Source organism: Hyperolius riggenbachi, chromosome 2 (genome assembly GCF_040937935.1).
Source record: "Hyperolius riggenbachi isolate aHypRig1 chromosome 2, aHypRig1.pri, whole genome shotgun sequence".
Classification (NCBI taxonomy): domain Eukaryota; kingdom Metazoa; phylum Chordata; class Amphibia; order Anura; family Hyperoliidae; genus Hyperolius; species Hyperolius riggenbachi.
Genome location: NC_090647.1, coordinates 289,280,533 through 289,293,967, shown reverse-complemented (window position 1 = coordinate 289,293,967; position 13,435 = coordinate 289,280,533). Strand labels below are relative to the sequence as shown.

Sequence of the window (13,435 nt, the reverse complement as noted above, 5' to 3'; positions counted from 1 at the left end):
TTTATAGTATATGATTAGCATTGGCTTTTGCAACAGTTCCTTTAATTCCATTTTGTTTTCTTTTAGGCCTCTTTCCAAGCGTGTAACTGGTGGGTTGCAGCCCCTGCGACAGCAGGGGGCCCGAGGGGGGAGATGGGGCAATCTACTAACCTTCCCTTTCTCTAATACTCCCAGGCCTGACTTTACCTCACAGGAGCCTATAGTCACAAACAGTGTCAGACTGGGAGGTGGGAAAGCTGAGGAAATCCATTTGTTGGCCAAGCAGCAGTAATCATGTGTTGCTAGTCACAGTGAGGACTTGCTGCAGGTTTCTATTGGGAGTGATAACACAGGGTTACTGCTGCTTGGCCAGCAGGTGGATTTCCTCAGTTTTTCCACCTCCCAGTCCGACACTGGTCACAAATGTCATGGCACCTTACACTTTTCCCTCCATGAACGTACAAACCCCCACCAAACTGCACCGCAACTGTGTTGGCGGTCCCAGCTGTCACTTCTCCCTTACTTCCCTGGTCTGTCATAGGTAGCTACAGGTGACCCTTAGTATTACTGTAAGTAGACAGAAGTACTCTCAATATTTAGTAGCTAGAGGTGCTCCCAAGTATTAGGTAGCTAGTGGAACCTCAGTATTAAGAGGTGCCCCTGACTTGAAGGGAGATCTCGTCAGTGGAATGCTGAGAGCAGGGTGAGTAACCTCTCATTTACACTCTCATCAGGACTCTAAATAGAGAGGGAGGCAACTGGGGAGGGGAGTGAACCGCTTTTCAATCATCAGGTGCCTGTAGGCACCTGCCTACAGTACCTGATGGTAAATTAGGTGTTTTTGTGGCAACACATGTTATGGGTGTGAAGATCCTGATGGCCACACTTGTTTTATGAGCCTTGCATGATGGGCCCCCAGACTGTGAGGGTCACCAAGAAGAGGAAAAGGAAGGTTTGTGAACATTAAGGGGCCCTATCAAAGTTATGCTGCAGGGGGCATGATTTGTAGTTATGTCCCTGCCTCTTTCACATGGGAAGCTCTACTGTGCAGTTTGCGCATGTCAAGCAAATCGGCCTCCTTTCTGCAGGCCAACAATCACCTTCCACATGCAGATTAATGCAACCAAATGGAAGCACTCATCAGAGAAGGATTATGGTGAAATGGTGAAATAGCAGTTTTTGCCTATGGTCACCTGGTGTTTTAGGGGTTTTTTAGTGGGGGCTAGCATCAACCAGGCCCATAGTCTCTGTACAGGCCCTAAACAACTGTCTAGGTTGTCTTGTGGATAATCCTAGGCTACTGCCTAGGTTACCTTGTGGATGATCCTACTCTGGGGTTCGTAATCGTAACCCCATGCGTGTTGCATCTGAATGTGACTTTATGTCACATCATGTCACTCAAATGTGGCTCAGTATTCTGGCCCCCTCTCCACTGAATGTGCTGAGCACTAGCATTCACCCGGCTGGTGTATTTACCACCTTCAGTCTCCCATGTGAAAGAGATCTTATAGTGGAACTCCAACCTGTACAGTTTATAAAAAAAAAACTGTGGTAGTGTTGCTGGTTCTCAGAGGGGGATTCTTCAAGAAGATATAGACCACACCAGAAATGTGAAAGCAAGAAATTAAGTTCATCACGCAGCCTAAGCATTTTCTTATGCTGCATTCAGCTTATCTCATTCACTGATATGTGATCCTTCATATTCGTGTGTATTTAAAAACACATTTTCCAACTAATAAGTAGATTATAATTATAATGCGTGCACCCCTAAATGGGGAGAAATATTCCAAAAAAACACAAAGAACAGAATCGGGCCGGTGTGGCAGGTGGGCATGCAACACACACCACAGGCTCTGGGGGGAGACACATACACTTTAGGGCACACAAGCTGGGGTCCAGGGGTGTAACAATAGACCCTGCTAGGGTTGCAGCTGCAGGGGGGCCCAGAAGCTGCAAGGGGGCCCCATGGGGGAGGAGTTTCTTTTCCTTGTCCTTAGAGACTGACAACTAAGGGTATGGAGAAAAAAAAATTCTGCTCTCTGCACAATTGTTCTAATGACTGCATCTGCTCAGCCACTGATAAGGAATCATATAAAGTTTTGCAGACACCGATTTGTAGACAGTCCCTATTCAGTGTTCAGCAATGTCAAGGGTGGCCCCCATCCAAAGTTTCGCAGGGGGGCCCAATGAGTTCTAGTTACGCCACTGCTGGGGTCCATCGGGTCTGCCGGTTGTTGGGTGACCAAACACCGTTACATAGTTACATAGTTATTTTGGTTGAAAAAAGACATACGTCCATCGAGTTCAACCAGTACAAAGTACAACACCAGCCTGCTCCCTCACATATCCCTGTTGATCCAGAGGAAGGCGAAAAAACCCTTACAAGGCATGGTCCAATTAGCCCCTAAAGGGAAAAATTCCTTCCCGACTCCAGATGGCAATCAGATAAAATCCCTGGATCAACATCATTAGGCATTACCTAGTAATTGTAGCCATGGATGTCTTTCAACGCAAGGAAAGCATCTAAGCCCCCTTTAAATGCAGGTATAGAGTTTGCCATAACGACTTCCTGTGGCAATGCATTCCACATCTTAATCACTTTTACTGTAAAGAACCCTTTCCTAAATAAGTTACCACTGCTCACCTGATCGAGCCCTTGTGACCAAGATTTTCCAGCATTCCAGACTGATCCTTTAGACTGATTTCGGACCGAGATTGATCAAAACAATCGATTGGGTGTCCAGAACATTTTCAAGTCAGGGGCTGAACCTTCAGATCCTTTAACATGAACCTGAAGCGAGGGGATATGGAGGCTGCCATTTTTATTTCCTTTTAAACAATACCAGTTGCTTGGCAGTCCTCCTGATCCTGTGTCTCTAATATTTTTAGCCATAGACCCTGAACAAGCATATGTACTGTATATCAGGTACTTTGACTCAGTTAACTCGGGCTTTACTGGATTAGCCATATGCTTGTTCCAGGGTTTTGACTCAGACACTACGTATTCCGGAAGATCAACAGGATTGCCAGGCAACTGGCATTTTTTACAAGGAAATAAAAATGGCAGCCTTTACATCCCTCTCACAGCAGGTTCCCTTTAAATTTCATACAATGCTGCGCTACCACCTATAAAAGTCTGGGATCAACTCCTATACCCAGTGGCGTAGCAATAGGGGGTGCAGAGGTAGAAACCGCATCGGGGCCCTTGGGTAGAGGGGCCCACCCCTCAAATACAGTGTTAGCTCTTTATTGGTCCTGTGCTGATAATATTCACTTCTATAGATGCTTTGAATAGTAGTGATCATTAAGACACAGTTTCCCATCCCCTTCTTGCACCTCTGACACTGGTTGTCCTTGATTGGTTTTGGTGTGTCATATCAATTGCTATCTATAGCATGCTTGGGGGGCCCTACTGCTAAACTTGCACTGGAGCCCACGGCTTCTTAGCTATGCCTCTGCCTATACCTCACACAGATCAGAATCACAAACAAAATGGGAATTTTTGCAAAAGCTCTAAGCTATTCAACGACACGAATCCTGTTTTAGCGACATAACTGCTGATTTCAGGAAGAATATTTTCACTCATATCTGCATGCTAAATCATGATGTTACTTGGTATTCCTCAGCTGTTCCATTTAACAGTGTGAATAAATTTAAATATATTTCTACGCAATCCTTATGTTGTTTCACAGGCATACTGGCTCATTATGTCACTGCCGGTGTTAATTATGCCGGTGCTTAAAATGTCCAACATCTGTAAGACCACACCAGAAGAATTACAAGCTGACATTTACTGTCTTCTTTCAGCATTGTCTGTTGCAGTAATCTGCTTGAGGAAGGAACAGGCAGAGGGGTAGTCATGGCTGATCCCACCCAGAGGCAGACTCTCTATGCCTGGCTTCCTTACAAATTCATTCTCTTGTATAAATTACCTGCATCACAAAGCATTGTTTTCAGCAAAGATAACACCTCAAGATTGCACTACAGATGTAATGTGGATGTTATTAGTACATTCGCAGATAGATGGAAAAATCCTATTTCAGAACAGATATCTTACCGTGTGTGAGAACGCGGAAGAGCCGCCGCCATGATCCAGCGGCAGGCGGCTCTTTCCGCGCACACACGCGCCACACACACGGAGAGGCAGCCGCCTCTCCTCAGCATGAGGCGGCTGTCTCCATGCAGGGACGCATGAAGAGCGGGGAAACCGCCGCATCAGACGCGGCGGTTGGTCCGCATGCCCCCGCTGCGGAGACACCGCAGAGCGGGGCAGTTGTGGCTGGGACTCGTAGTCCCTCAGGGTTTAGAGTGACGCGCGCGCGCGCGCACTCAGGAAGAATTTATGTCAGCCAGAGATGAGTCAGCTGACCAGGTTGGTCAGCTGACTCTGGCTCCCATCCTGATTGGTCCAGCACTTAGGGAGGTGCTGGAGAGGCCTCCGTGTATATATACAGCTGGCTGTTCACTTGTTCCTTGTCTGGCGTTGCGTTCACACATGTGGGAGCACCCAGATCCGTAGTCAGATCCGTTAGTGTGCCGGGACCAGCTGGAGCTGTAATCCTACACTAAGCTAGATTCTGTTGATAGCTTAAAGTACTAGTTTGATTGTGATTATCTGTTATGACCTTTTGCCTGCCTCGACTATCCTCCTGAACTCTGACCTTGTACCTCGTTATATCTGATACCCCGTTGCTGAACCCTGTCTGTACTTTGACTCCGCCTCCTGATTTTGTACCCCGATATTTCTGACACCCCGCTGCCGAACCCTGCCTGTACTTTGACTCCGCCTCTGCCTCCTGATTTTGTACCCCGATATTTCTGATACCCCGCTGCTGAACCCTGCCTGTACTTTGACTCCGCCTTTGCCTACTGATATTGTACTTATCTGCCCGTCTGGTTACAACCTACCTTGTCCGACCTCGAGAACCGACCTCACGATTTGAGGCGGTTCCCCGTCCCGTTAGTGACACTTCCGCCTGAGTGTCACTTTCGGACCTCCCTTCCCACTGTCTGTCTGACTCCTCCCGTCTTGGAGAACTCAGACCTGCGGAAGGGATCGGTGCAGTTCTCCCCGCTGCACTGAGGCTTGTCCTCTGTATTACTGTTGCACCAATCACTACACTCTACTCAGGTGACCAGAGGTTAGTTAGTATATTGGATTATCGGTGATACTGCAGATCACATATAATCTGGTATACGTCTGTATTTCCCGTGATACTGCAGATCACCGGTAATCAGATCCTCTCTGTGCTTCACCGAGCGTTACACCGTGTTAAAGAAGAAGTGTCACTGGCCTGGGAATAAAAATGGAATAACATTTATAATTTTTTTTAGCCTTTAAAAGTTATTACAAGCAAAACATCTGAACACCACTAAGACATCCTCACAAGTTTGCCTCCTCAGGCAGCAAAAAGACTAGAACTGGCTCTGCATGTACTAGTAGATTATTATTTTTATCTTGCCTTGCATCAGGAGTCATAAGGCTGTCCAGCGCTACAGCAAATGGGGAGTAAGGACATGTCACTCCACTGGAAGAAGGTAAAGTGTGCCACTTCGCTGCTCAACACTCTGCCACAGAACCAGGCCCCCTTAGCCCCCAGGTCCCCTACTATGGTGGGGATCACGGTGCCTATTCATATGCCCTTGAGAGTATGTAGTTATAAGTTATGTCACTAATAAATTATCCCTCTGACAGAAGAGCTCAGAATCGAATCCAACTACAAGTCATCATTGTTTCCTACTAGTCATCTTCATTCCTTAGTCACTGTGCCTCTCCCACCTACATTCCCCCCCCCTCTCTTTTTTTTATGCCCCTCATCTTGAGCCCTCTGCCCCTTCTGCCCCTAAGACATTGCCCCCCCCCCCCCCCCCCCCCCATCTGCTGATACGTGTACTGTTCTCCACTGATACACAAAAGAAAGACATCAGAAATAAGTCACTTCTACACTGAAGCACTGTGAGCAAGGGGGGTTGATTGAAAAGTTCTATTTCATACAGTAAATTATCAAACCTTAATCATCGACTCACGATTTATGTATATTAACCTATACTACTATATACTACTGATCTCTTTTTAGGCTGCTTTTACACTAGGAAGCATGCAAAACTTTGCTGTGATGCGATTGTGCAACCTACATTTTCCAGTTGCTGTAATGTTGTCATGAACCAATGGGAATGAAGCACGGTCACACCAACAATCATGCAGGTAGATAATTGCAATTCAGGAAAAATCGAAACACGCTAATGGAGAATGAGGACCACGATTTATGATCGGCTGTGAGCTGTTTTTTGGAGTCTTTATCTGTTTATCTCATAAGTAAGCTCTCCTTATGGTTGAGGTGATAAATAAGTAAGGTAAGATAATTCAAGAGGAAAACTTTGTGAATCAGAATCAGAATCAGAATCAATTTTATTTTGCCAAGTAAGTTTGCACCTACAAGGAATTTGTCTTGGCAGTTGCTTAACAAACACAAACAAAAACAATACAAGGACAGACAGTCTGTATATTACAAGTCTGTAATATAATGTTATAATAATTATTATTATAATAATATAGTGTAATGTTGTTGTCCCATTATGCAACTATAGTGGCAGTAAGCAATGTGCGAATTGTTCATTTACAGTTCTGTGCTGATTACTTTCAAGTCCTAGCAGCTCTAGCGGGGTTCTGCATTTAGTCAAAATAATTGGCGATACATGGTCCTGATGACAAGACCCCTTCTCTTGTAGCTCCTCCTACCACTCAGGGGAGCACTTATCATAGTAACCTGTGATTGACGAGCCAGGAGGATATCACTATACTGGACACAGGGGACTGCAGCCCCTCGTTGTTTCTCTCTATAGCCAGTGAGATAAAGTTACCAAAGATGCTAATATATGAGATCATTAGTGCTATTGTGTATTGATTTAATACTTGTGTGTTGGTGTATTTATAATAGTTTGATATATTAAACATTTTTCTATTTCTTCACATGCACCCAAGAGTCAATCCTTTTCTTGTGCTAGTTCATCTCAGTTCTGCATTTAGTATGGCTACCACTTGAGGAAAAAAGCTGTTCCTGTGTCTAGAGGTTTTGGTAGCGATTGACCGGAATCTTACTCCTGAAGGCATGCGCTGGAAGATGGAGTGAGCTGGGTGAGAGGGGTCAGAGGCAATTTTGTTCTAAGCTACAGCCAATTATCCTTACCGCTGTTCGGATGATACGCTGCAGCCTCCCCTTTTCTAATGTTGAGCAGGAGCCGAACCATACAGTCATAGATGATGTTATGGTGGATTCGATGATTGCAGTGTAGAACTGCACCATTAAATTTTGAGGTAGGCCAAACTTTTTCAGCTGCCGTAGATGGTACATCCTCTGTTGCGCTTTCTTGACAATAGTGGCAGTGTTGTTGTCCCATTTTAAGTTGTGTGAGATTGTGGACCCAAGAAACTTGAATGACTCTACCTGGGTTATTGTGGATCCATTTATGGTTAAGGGGAGGTGCTGGGGGGGAGATCTCAAAAAGTCTATTATCATCTCCATGGTTTTGAGAGCATTTAGTTCCAAGTTGTTGCTGCTGCACCAGGAGGAAAGCTGTCCCACCGCATGCCTGTATGCAGACTCGTCCCTGTTTTGTATGTGACCAACTACTGTTGTGGATCTGTGGAGATGCAGTCATTGGTGAGTAGAGCAGTGGGGAAAGCACACAGCCCTGGGGTGCACCAGTACTGGCTGTCAGAGAGCTTGATGTGTGCTTTCCAAGTCTGACCTGCTGTCTCCTGTCAGTTAAGAAATCGGTTATCCATTTGCAGATAGATTCAGGTATGTGTAGCTGGGAGAGCTTGCTGTGTAGCAGGGATGGTATTATGGTATTAAATGCAGAGCTGTAACCTATAAATAAAATCCTGGTGAAGGTTCCTGGGGTGTCTAGATGCTGTAGTACATCAGAATCAGAATCAACTTTATTCGCCAAGTACGGCAGGAGCCGCACCCGGAATTTTTTGTGGACACAATGGCAATTGGCATAGCAACATCAACATGGTACAGATAATAGCTACATAGATACAACAGCAGTTTGACAGTCAATAACAGCAGTTGGCAAACAGCACATGGTACAGATCTTAGCTACAGAGACACCCTGACGTCAATTTAACAGACAGCAGCAGCTCATAGTTCAAATGGGCAGGACTATCTTATGCAAAACAGACATTTGTACGGTGACATGTGGTACAGCGTGGCCAGCTGAAGACAGTTCCTTCCGTGCACGTATTCCGCTCGGGGGTGGCCGAGGAAGATTTGGGGATGTCGGTTGGGAGAGTGCATGAATTAAGTAAGGCAACCGCTTGGGGAAAGAAGGTGTTTTTATGCCTCGTGGATTTGGTGAGGATGGACCTATAACGGCGACCTAGAGGAAGGGGGACGAAGAAGCAACTGCCCGGGTGGGAGGCGTCTTGAATGATCTTGTTTGCCCTGAACCTCATTCTAGATGATTGAAGGATGTCCAGGGGTGGCAGGGGTGACCCGATGATCTTCTCAGCAGCACTGATTACCCTTTGGAGTTTGTGTTTGTCCCTTGCATTAGCCCCGGAGTACCAGACAATGATGGAGGAGCAAAGGACAGACTCGATGGTGGCAGAGTAGAAGCTGATCATTAGCTTTTGCGACATCCCGAACTTCTTCAGCTGCCTGAGAAAGAACAGCCTCTGCTGGGCTTTCCTTTGAATTACGGAGGAGTTCGCATCCCACTTCAGGTTGTCCGTGATGGTAGTACCAAGGAACCGAGCGCTGTGTACTCTTGAGACCTCAGTACCATCAATGGAGACCGGACTGGGAGACGGAGCGTTTCTTCTAAAGTCTACAATTAGTTCCACAGTTTTTTCCGTATGTAATATGAGTTTGTTTTCCTTACACCACCTGAGGATTCACTCAATGCATACACATGTTCACGGCATCGTCTGCGGATCTATTAGGCCTGTAGGCAAATTGCAGAGAGTCCAGCAGGGGATCTGTGATAGATTTCAGATAAGCCATTATCAGTTTTTGGAATGCTTTCATGACCAACGATGTCAGGGCAACAGGCCTATAATCATTTAAACATGTAGATTTTGATTTTTTTAGGAATTTGTACAATGGTTGAGCTTTTAAAACAGGCCGGAACAATTGAGAGTTCGAGAGATGCTTTGAATATGTCTGTAAATACAGGCGCTAATTGATTGGCACAAAGTTTCAAGCATTTTGCAGAGACAGTGTCTGGCCCCATTGCTTTCCTAGTGTTTTGTCTTTTGAAGAGTCTGTTTACATCTGATTGGCATATTGGTAGAGCATGCACATCTGGGAACAGGTCAGCAGATTCTGGCTGGCCTCCTGTGTTGTGTAGATGCTGAGGCACCGCAGGGGTGGAGACGTTGGCTGGCTGGAGGAGTGTTCAGTTTGCCTGTTGCAGAGATGCAAATTATGCAAATTGACTTGGTGTGTTTGGCTTTTGTTGCTAGTGTCAAACCTGCAATAAAATGTATTCAGTTCATTTGCAAGCTGCGGGTTGCTCGACTCCGGGCCTCAAGTACCCCATCAGACCCTGGAACATGTTTTCAGGATTTCTTTCACCTTCCACGAGTAATTTAAAGCTTTAAGTTCAGACAAACTTTTTTAATGCATTTCTTTAAATGAATTGGGTTTAAAAATGTATGGCAACATTTTTTTCAAGATAAAAAGGTAAATAAATGTTGCACGACTTCATACATTCTCGATTCTCACCATTTAAACAAGCGTTTTGAGCGGAGTTCCACGCCTAGCATTGCATCACAAACAAGTAAAAAAAATGCAGCAAGCAGAGTGTTTGTGATTGGCCCCCAAAAAAACCAAAGCACTCCAGAAGAAAAGGGGGACTAGCATATTAATCAAGGTGCCTTCACAATCGACTAAACCTGAGTGTTCTGATAATTGAATCAAGATGCAGCTGGTGAAGAGCCCTAATAATAGTCACATAAACACGAAAGGTGAGAGTGACTTGTCAGCTGGAGCCTTGCCTCCAAGACTTATGGCCCATACTCACGGGCTACAATTGTTGCTATCGCTAGCACAGGGGAGCGTGTGCGCGATAAATAGGCGACAGCTCGTCGCCAGGTCCCTCCGCATACACATGGCGGAGGGACCTGGCAACTGATGCGGCGGAAGCTGTCGCCGACGTTCCTCCCCCCCGCCGGAAGCTCAGGGTATTGACTGCTGGTTGCTGTCACTAGTTTGCATACACACGCGGACTAGCGACAGTTGCGGCGAAGTTGCGCGGAAACTGTCGCCAGGCGATTGACAGCGCCAATCGCCTGGCGACAGCAGCGATGAGCGACGGTTCGGGGTGCGCGCCCGTGTTGCGCCGTGCTGTGCCTCAAACTCACGGGCGACCTGTCGCCGCAACACGCGCGTGCCACGTGGTTGCGTGGACAATTGTAGCCCGTGAGTATGGGCCATTATAGCCTATCATGAGGCTTCACACTGACTGGGGGTAAGCAGTAAGCTACAGTTTTATTATCTTACAGCCCAGAGTTGAGATGTAATGGTCTTGTAGGGCATAAATAAAGGTTGATGAACATAGACTGAATGGCATATGTCCCAAGGATATGATAATTTTAGAGCAAACAATTAGACCACCATTTCTTGGACAGCTTACATATACTAAATAGTTGCTAAAATAATCTCCATCATTGTAATAATTAGACTGTACACATCATTATACTATATATAACTAAGTAGTAAAGCATCCTGTCTAACATGGTCCTAGATCTAGGCCAGGTTCTGTAGTTACAGCACAAAAGGATTAAGAGTAAATGGTGAGATAGCATTTTTTCCCCACCGCTGATTGTCACCTGGCTTTTTTGGTTGGACTTGAAGGAGAATAGCATTCACCAGGCCCCTAGACTCTATCCAAGCCCTAGGCAGCTGCCTAGGTTTGCCTTGTGGATGATCCAGCTCTGGATTACAGACTTCAGTAACTTCTTCCCATACTGATGTAACATGCATTATTGATTAATGTTCTTACCGTGACTGTCCTCACGGTGGAAAGAGGTATTCCTATTTATTCACATCTCTAGTGCAAGACAGCAGGGCAAATGTCACTGTCATCTAAGGTTAAATATCCTTCCTTGATTTACAGTGAACACAGAAAATAAATATCTTCCTAACAAGCAACCTTTAAATACTGGTTACAAAATATACAGTATATTGTGTGATTTTTTAATCCTTATTCAATTTCAAACTGGAATAATACTGAGAAGCCTACAGCATTGTTTATTGGTGTTTGTTCATGTATCCCTTCTAAATGTGTGGCCAGGTGTCATTGAGCATCGCCATACATCAGACTAGAGCTGATAAGCCCTGATTCTCTGTCAGTACATGAGGTTTGCAGTGCAGAAATTGCTCCTAATGCGCATCTTCTTTTTGAAGCTCATCTACTTTATTGTAATTGCTGCTGATGTGATGCTGCCTGCAGTTCATCCTCACCAGTTACAAACTGTGTGTTTTAGTAATCTCTGCCACTAAACGCAGAGTAAAGGGAGGAGAATGCTTCTGGTGAAGCTTAGACCAAACATCTAACCTATATCTTTACATTTCTCTAATTTTACCTTGTTGCTGTTGCTGCCTGTATTCCTTCTTCTCATTGGCTCTTTCCGTCTTTTCAGTGTATGCGTCTCTGTGTGTGTGTGACCCTCTGCTTTTATTACAGCAGCAGTGAAATCCCTGTAATAACATGGCTTTTCCCCCTGTGACTTAGGCTTCGATGTTTTGGCAGAAAGCTGCCACCTTGCCCCTAGGGTATTCTGCAGCACTGCTCCACAATTGCTTGGCGTTATACATCTGCTCTCTGAATTCTGTACACAAAAAGCATACAGCGAGGATTAGTTTACAGTACGGTATCTTCATTCCCAGGCATACCGGCACATTCAGGGAATTCGGCTCAGTGACAGTAGACTAGAGAAAAAGTTTATACCGTGGGTGACACTACATTGAGAATGTGAGCTTTATCACCCTGCTCTACTCCTGGTCAGCAAATATTACAGGGGAATACCAGCTAAAGGGAACCTAAAGTGAGAGAAATATGGAGGATGTCCTCTTCATTCCCTTATAAACAATGCCAGCTACCTGGCTGTCATGCAGAGCTTTAGACTTTTGCTGCTTTTGAGTCACACACCTGCAACAAGCATCCAGTCAGCAGAGTCAGACCGGAGCCAAAGCATCTGATCTGCATGCTTATTGTAGGCCAGTGACTTAAAGAGAACCCGAGGCAGGGTTCTGAGAATAAAATCCCCATACAGAGGCTGAGTCTGTCTATAGAGCCCAGCCTCTGTTGCTATATAGATCGCCCCTAAGCCCCCCCCCTCCCCTGCGCTCTGTAATCCCCCCATAAAACACAGTCACGCTGCTGACACGCAGCTTGTCAGAGCGCGCTGTGTTTACCTCTCCTCTGTCAGTCTCGCCACTCCCCACCTCCTGCATCGCTCCGGTCCCCGCCCACGTGCCTTCCCCTGCCGCTGATTGGAGGGAAGGGACGAGGGCGGGACCAGAGCGATGCAGGAGGCGGGGGAGCAGCCGAGACTGACAGGAGAGGTAAACACAGCCGCATAGCACAGCTGTGTTTTATGGGGGGATTACAGAGCGCAGGGGGGGCTTAGGAGCAATCTATATAGCAACAGAGGCTGGGCTCTATAGACAGACCCAGCCTCTGTATGGGGATTTCATTCCCAGAACCCCGCCTCGGGTTCTCTTTAAAAGGAACCTTAACTGAGAGGGATATGGATGTTTCATTTTAAACAATACCAGTTGCTTGGCAGTCCTGCTGATCTCTGTGGCTGCAGAAGTGGCTGAATCACACACCTGAAACAAGCATGCAAGTAATCCAGTCTGACTTCAGTCAGAGCACCTGATTTGCATGCTTGTTGAGGGCTGTGGCTTAAAAGTATTAGAGACAAAGGATCAGCAGGAGAGTCAGGCAACTGGTATTATTTTAAAAGGAAAAATCCATATCCTTCTCAGTTTAGGTTCCCTTTAAAGTATTAGAGGCATAGCATCAGGACAGAAGTCAGGAAACTAACATTGTTTATAACGGAAGGAAGATGGCATCCTTTGTATTCCTCTCAGTTTAGGTTCCCTTTACGGCTGAGGACCACACTATGATGGATGCACAACAGTGAGTTTGCAGCATGTCCTGTTCAGATACACTGTGCTTCTCGCTGTGTCCGTGCCTCGGTCACATTAGCATTCTAGTGCATCCATCACCATGCTCAGTTCTGGCTTTGCCTGGATTGCCGGTAATGCTGCTGCGACTGGGGACAAGCGACGCAATACCTATGGGAGCCCTGTGCAAAAGAATAATAAAACGCTGGAACTCCCCATTTGACTGAAACAAACCGGTGGGAATCCTCCCTTCCCAGGGAGGATTCCCATTGGTCCACTGAGTGGATTCATTGACAATGTGCAAGAATGAA

General features: G+C 45.9%; 1 protein-coding gene across 2 annotated transcripts in view; it reads right to left on the bottom strand.

Annotated features, from left to right (window-relative positions):
* The window catches only part of LOC137546444 (regulating synaptic membrane exocytosis protein 3), a 178,399-nt gene extending 166,765 nt beyond the window's left edge, over positions 1 to 11,634 (bottom strand). The window contains exon 1 of one of the 2 annotated variants that reach the window (XM_068268929.1): positions 11,576 to 11,634. The gene's annotated coding sequence lies outside the window, so the exon portion shown is untranslated. Of the gene's footprint in view, positions 1 to 7,166; positions 7,225 to 11,575 lie in introns of those variants that run through there. The other variant, XM_068268928.1, reaches the window with a different exon arrangement.
* Between the last annotated feature and the right edge of the window lie 1,801 nt (positions 11,635 to 13,435).